A 6,000-nucleotide genomic window follows, 5' to 3' on the forward strand; every position below is an offset into this window, starting at 1 on the left:
CCAGGAGGGACCCAAAACGTGCAACAGAGACACACAAGGAAAAGAGCAGTCAGAACAAGCAGATTAACATAGATATAAATGCCAGGCACAGAGGCAAGTGTCTCGGGGTCCCTCCTTGCCAGGCTGAATGCCACCAGCACCAAGTAAAGTGGGCAGAAATGGCTTTTTGTCTCCCCAGTCCGAAGGGGAGCCAGGGCAAGGGAAGGTGGGAGCCATGGTGCTGACCAGATGGGCCCTGCTTTTAGCTCTCTTTTTTCTGTGTTCTTTTCTACCATGGTTGTAGAAACATTTCCTACTATGTGCTTGCAGGAAGAAGGACGGAACTCCTTCCCCAGAGTGAAGCCAACATAAATAAAAAGCAAGATAGGAATTTATCAGCACCTGCCTCCTTTCTTGGCACCACAGGGGCAACTTAGATGGATTTGATAGCACGCAGAGAGCCAGAAACAGTGTGCCACCGCATTCCCTCCCCTCTTCCATACAAACCTTGGGTGAGGAACACAAAACTGGAGCCTACGGGTATGGACAGACACAGCTTAGAGGGAAGGATCCTTCCCTCTAAGAAGAGATTTGGGGCTCCCCGCAGGACAAGGAGAGGAAGGTCAGGCTTTTCCTTGGCTGTGCTCGGGAGGTGTTGAAAGGAGGTGTTAAGCACTGAGATATTCCTGGCAGGTGGTCTCCTCATGCAGCCCTCGTAAGGGCAACAAGACTTCCAGGGATGCTGGGATGTGCTGAGTACAGAGGACACCTGCACCAACACAGCTCTAGAGGCCTCCACGAGAGAGCGGACGGAGGCATCAGGGTAGGAGAAGAAAACCAACCTGTCCAAGGTAAATACCACTGCATATACTGAGCTTGCATGCAGCTGTGCATGCACTGCAGGGGAAAGCAGCCAGAAAGCTGCACCCTGCTGCCTGAGGGTCCTGGGACTGAGCTCTTACTGTGCTCGCCTGCTGCTTGAGCCCAAGCACGTTTATTAACTGCAAATTGGGGCTGCAAATCCCAGGAGCTGAGCATTCAGCAACCTCCGTCAAAGCCAGCAGGCCCCTCGGGGTGCAGGGCCCATTGCAGCTGAAATGCAACGCTGCATTTCACTTTTACCCAAGGTGAGAGAACAGAGCGATACACCAGGCGGTTCACACCTCCAGGCCATTTATAGAGCAACCTTCCTGCGTTCGGGCCTGGGACCAGGTCAGATCTGAAGCAAACAGCTACTCCTTCGCTGCCTGCAGCCAGCAGAGCTCTCAGCCACCGTGGGCCCTGCCTCCAACACCCGAAGCTCAGATCTGAGCCCCGGCAGCAGCAGCAGTGCCTCCGAGTGCTCTCGTCTGTTGGGACGAGGATCAAAGGGCTCGCTTGCTGCGTGACCCACGGGGGCAAGGCACTTGACCTCCAGATGCAAGACAGCCAACAGAGCTCGAGAAGCATTTGGGGGAGAAAAAAATAGAAAAAAAAAAAAAAAAGGAGTGTTGCAGAGGCATTTGGAAAACCAGATGTTGAGCTGGAGCAGAGTTCTCCAAGGGAGAGCACTGAGCAGGGCTGGCGAGGTGCAGCTCCCTCGCTGAGCACAGCAGTGACAGCAGCTCTCTGTACGGCCGCTCGGCCCCATCCCACACTGGAAAAAACACCTTTTTTTTTTTTTTTTTTTCCCCTAACAGGTTCAACACCAGTTCAAGCACATGTGGTTTAAACCGCATTCAGTAGCCTCTAAGTAGGCAAGGGTGAAAGCTAGCACCAAGCAAGCCTGAGCCAGTCCCCAGCACAGCACACGCCTGCTGTCAGCGAGAGGCAACTGCTCTGCTGCACACCAAGCCCAGGAGATTTCTTTTCTTGATGCTTCTCTGTATTATGGAAATTAGCTACCTACTCACTAGGTATTTTACTGGAACCACGTTAACCACCAGACATTTCTTTTCAAGAGCGAGCACTTCTGTGAACGAGACGCAGGAGATTACCGAGGGCTGCCCGCCCGGTGAGCGGTGTGTGGGATGGGGAGTACCCCTCTGTGCATGCTGCGTGTCAAAAAGCGGACTCAACTGGGGAGAGGGGGTTGACAGGGCGAGGGAGAAGGCAGCAACACGAAGGCTTTTCTCACCACTGCGGCAGGAAATGGAAACAGCACTTTCTGGGCAGGAAGAACCAGGGCGATGGAGCTGCTGGCTGCACCCAGCCTGCAGTGGCAGGAGAGTCGAGTGTGAAAAAGCTCCCCCCAGCCTCCTCCAGAGTCCTCGTGCTGCTACAGCGAGGGCTGTTTCTCTGCCTCTGATGTCTGCCCTGGAGGTTGGAGCCCTGCAGGTGGTGCTGGGCACACACAGGGGGTGCCACGCTGCTGGCAGTGCCCCCTGGCACTGGGTGCCACACGAGGGTGGTCTGCACCCACTCCACTCTCCTGCAAAGCCTCTGCTCCTCCACACGCAGCCCAGGAGAAGGTCCAGAAGTTCAGCTGGCAGGTTTCTCAGCTTACACACTAAGTTGTTCCTGAAGGGCAAGTCACATCTCACCTCAGGTTCACCGGGTTTCAGCTCAGCATTCCTGCTGGGGGTCCAGTGGGCCTTGTGTTTCTGCAGAGCCATCCCAGCCTTGCGCCCCACCAGAAACACAAATTGTGGCAGCATGCAAGGCTTCGCAGCATCACAAGCTTCGTCTAAGCTTGGGCACAGCAAAAACATCCATTTGCAGAGGGCACAAGGCTAGGGCAGAGAGCTACCCTGTGTTGTCAGCATCATCAGCTGAAGGAGGAGATTTTTTGCACCAGAAAATAATCAGTGGGTTGGAATTAAGCTTGAGGCAACAGCGCAGGTGAAAGAAAAGCAGGGTGTAATTCCAGCAGAAAAACAAAACAAAACAAAACGAGCTAGGACCTTAACAAAGCCCTGTTTGCACCTTCTCTGGGTGAAGGATGAGCGAGGACGTCTCCACTTCATGGTACAGAGCCCACCTCCTTCCCTCCAAGACTTCTGATAAGGACGGGTTGAGGTGCAGATATTTATGAGCAGCCCTTTGTTTACGTTGTGATGTTTAATTTATGGGCGAGGTGCACACCTACAGTCCTGCTTGGAAATCTGAAGGAAGAAATAAATAAGTCATGGACGCACACCACCATTCCCCCAGACTTTTGAAGCAGAATTCAAAGACGAGGCCTATCAAACAGAGCCCTGCTACCTCCTCACATCCAAGCCCTTCGCTCGCCTGCCTTCCCGTCCTTATCCCAAATTTGTAGCTGCAGCAGCAGAAAACACACAGAAGCACCCCACCACTCCGACAAAGGTCCGGGTCTGCCCTGAGTGCCATCTCCGTGGGCCCAGCTGCACTGAACGCAGCCCAGAAGCTGCAGCCTGTGGCTCACCTGGAGGTCAGTAGCAGTGCTTCTTCCACGCCTCTCCCAAATCAGCAAGTTAAATAATAAATGCCTTTCAGACTCCTTTCTGCAGTCAAAACCAGAATGAACAACCAAACAAGTGGCACCCAGCCCCTCCTGGCAAGCAGACACATCCTTTTTTATCGCAATGCGTGTGCCGTGCAGGTTCTCAAACATCCCTCCCCTGGACTTGCTGCCTTCTTCTGCCTGATACAATAATTTTGGAGCTTTGGCTTGACCAGGGCTTAATTTCCTCATCCCTTACAGCTCTGATTCTGAAAGCTGAAACACGACCGTCCAACCCACACCAGACAGAAGGACTGCCCGTATATTTGTTTGGGTGTTTGTTGGGTTTTGTTTATTTTATGTCCATACCCTCACCTTATTACTCAGAGCCACGCTTGGGTACATTTTAATTAGCTTATTACTTTTTATCTCAAAAGACATGACTGAAGGAATAAAAATGCCTCAAAACATTCACAAGCTTTTCGCCATCTCCAATGATTAAACTCCGTGCTGCTCCAGCACCAGGAATTTTATCATGGTTATATTTCCTTTAGATTCATAGTTGCCTTGCTGATCTGATTAATTCTCTACCTTTCTTTCTGAATATTCAGTGAATTGTTGCATGTCCACGTGCTCCGGATTCTTGCAGACTCGGACTGATTTATTTTGATCCCTGCCACTCATTGCAGAAGGAAAAAGCTCGGAGAAGTGAGAGGGCTAGAAGAAAAAAGCAGGAAGTTGTGAAAGAGTGAGAGCTGAGAAAAGATGCAAAAAAATGAAGTCTGGAAAGAAATCCTTAACGTCAAACCAATTCATTCTGAAACAGCCAGCACCAAACCGCTTCTCAATACTTTCTCCTCTGCTGTGCCTTTCTTTGAGTAGCTCCACGCACTCTTAACTTTCTCAAAGGAAGGTCAGGGGCTGGGCCTTCAGTTTGTAGCTCTTCGCACCATCCTGCCAAGAAGCCCACGACTTGCACCTACCTGGGACAGACAGACACAAGTTTATCCCTAAAACCTACGCTAAGCCCGAGGATGGCATCCGTACAGCGAGAGCTGGCGCTGAGGACCCAGCGGGATGGAGCAGTGGCCGAGCCAAAAGGCAAGGAGGGTGCTGGAGGACCACAGGCAGCGAGGCAGAGCTCCCCGCAGAGAGCAGCGAGCAGGGCAGCCGGTCCCTGCAGGTACAGGGCAGGAGGCCACGACCCGAATGGCTCTTCCCTTTGTGCAAGTCAGACGTTGGACTGCGCCCCGTGGAGCTGGCTGGGGGCCCGTCGTACCCGCTGTCAATGCTGCCACTGAAACTCCAATGTGTGGTAATGCTGGAGGGGGTTGAATGAAGGCAGGAGATGCAGTGATGTACCTGGAAAATACCCTTCCAGATGGGATCGCACGATGGGATATCAAACCCTTCGCCAAGCCGTCCAAGCAGGGGTGATTGTTTTTCATCAGCCTTTCTTTGGGCCCCCAAGAAGGCTTAAAAACAGAAAACAAAACATGCAAAAAAAAACAATAAAAAGAAACAGAACAAGAAAGGCATCAGCAACTACAAAAAAAAAAAAAAAAGGAAAAGAAGGGTGGGGGAATCTACTCAGCGTTGACAGCAGATATTCAATGCCGTTTGAACTTCATTGGTGGTATGGTCTCACATTTCCAAGGCTCTTGACACAGGCGTTGGCTCCAGGGGTGAGACCATCTGCATCTCTGTTTTGCTGGGATTGCTTCCATGCAGAGGGCCAGGAAAGGGAGATGGATTTCATCAGAAGCGCCGTCTAAAACTCCCACCCTCCCTCCTGCCCCACCCCTCGCCAAGGGGGAGGGATGGGAGGGCTAATGCGATTTCTAATTCTAGCCCCATTTTGCTGCTTTCTAGTACCAGCCAACAGAGGCGTGCCAGCAGCGCTCAGACACAAACACCCTGCTCGGAGCAGGAGAAACAGGCAGCCAACTGAAAAAAACAGGGCCATGGCAAAGGTGGGGAAATTCAGGATGAGGCAGATTTCACGTGGATATCAAGAAGCGATTCCTACCACAAACAAACATTTACATGAAGAAAAATCCAGCTTATCCATCAGAGACAGGGAAGTTCACCGAGGTAAAGGGCTGCAGAGCGAGCTGCAATAACCAGCCTGAGCCGGGCGGGGAAAGCCCCCCGAAACATCCCTTGGCTATGGCTTGGTGCCTCTCTAGCACTGACCAGCAATTAGCCCAGGCCACAAAGGCTGGGTTTGAAGATGAATGCCCCCCAAGGAGCCGCATTTCTGCGGGATTAGAGGCTGAGGGCCACGTTCCTCCTTCCTATCGACGCCACAAGCAGATCGTGGGCTTTGTCCCTGCTTTAGAGATTAAGCAACACACACAGAGTGAAGAGAGGCCAGAGGAAAAGTTTGGGGTCAGAGCTCCCAGCAGAGTGACGTTCGTTTCATTGCAGTTGGCTCCTTGTCTCTGCCAGAGGGGCATTTGCAGAGCCCAGGAGCCCACTGCATGGCACCGTGATCCCGAGGCTGGCAGCACACCGCCCTGCTCGCCATGCAAAAGGAGTTGTCCACACAAACACACCCGTTAAATCCAGCAGCCAACTGGTGCCTGTCACTGGGGTTACCTGCTCGGAGCCCTCCCAAACACCACAGCCACCTG

Source organism: Aythya ferina (assembly GCF_964211825.1).
Source record: "Aythya ferina genome assembly, chromosome: 21".
Classification (NCBI taxonomy): domain Eukaryota; kingdom Metazoa; phylum Chordata; class Aves; order Anseriformes; family Anatidae; genus Aythya; species Aythya ferina.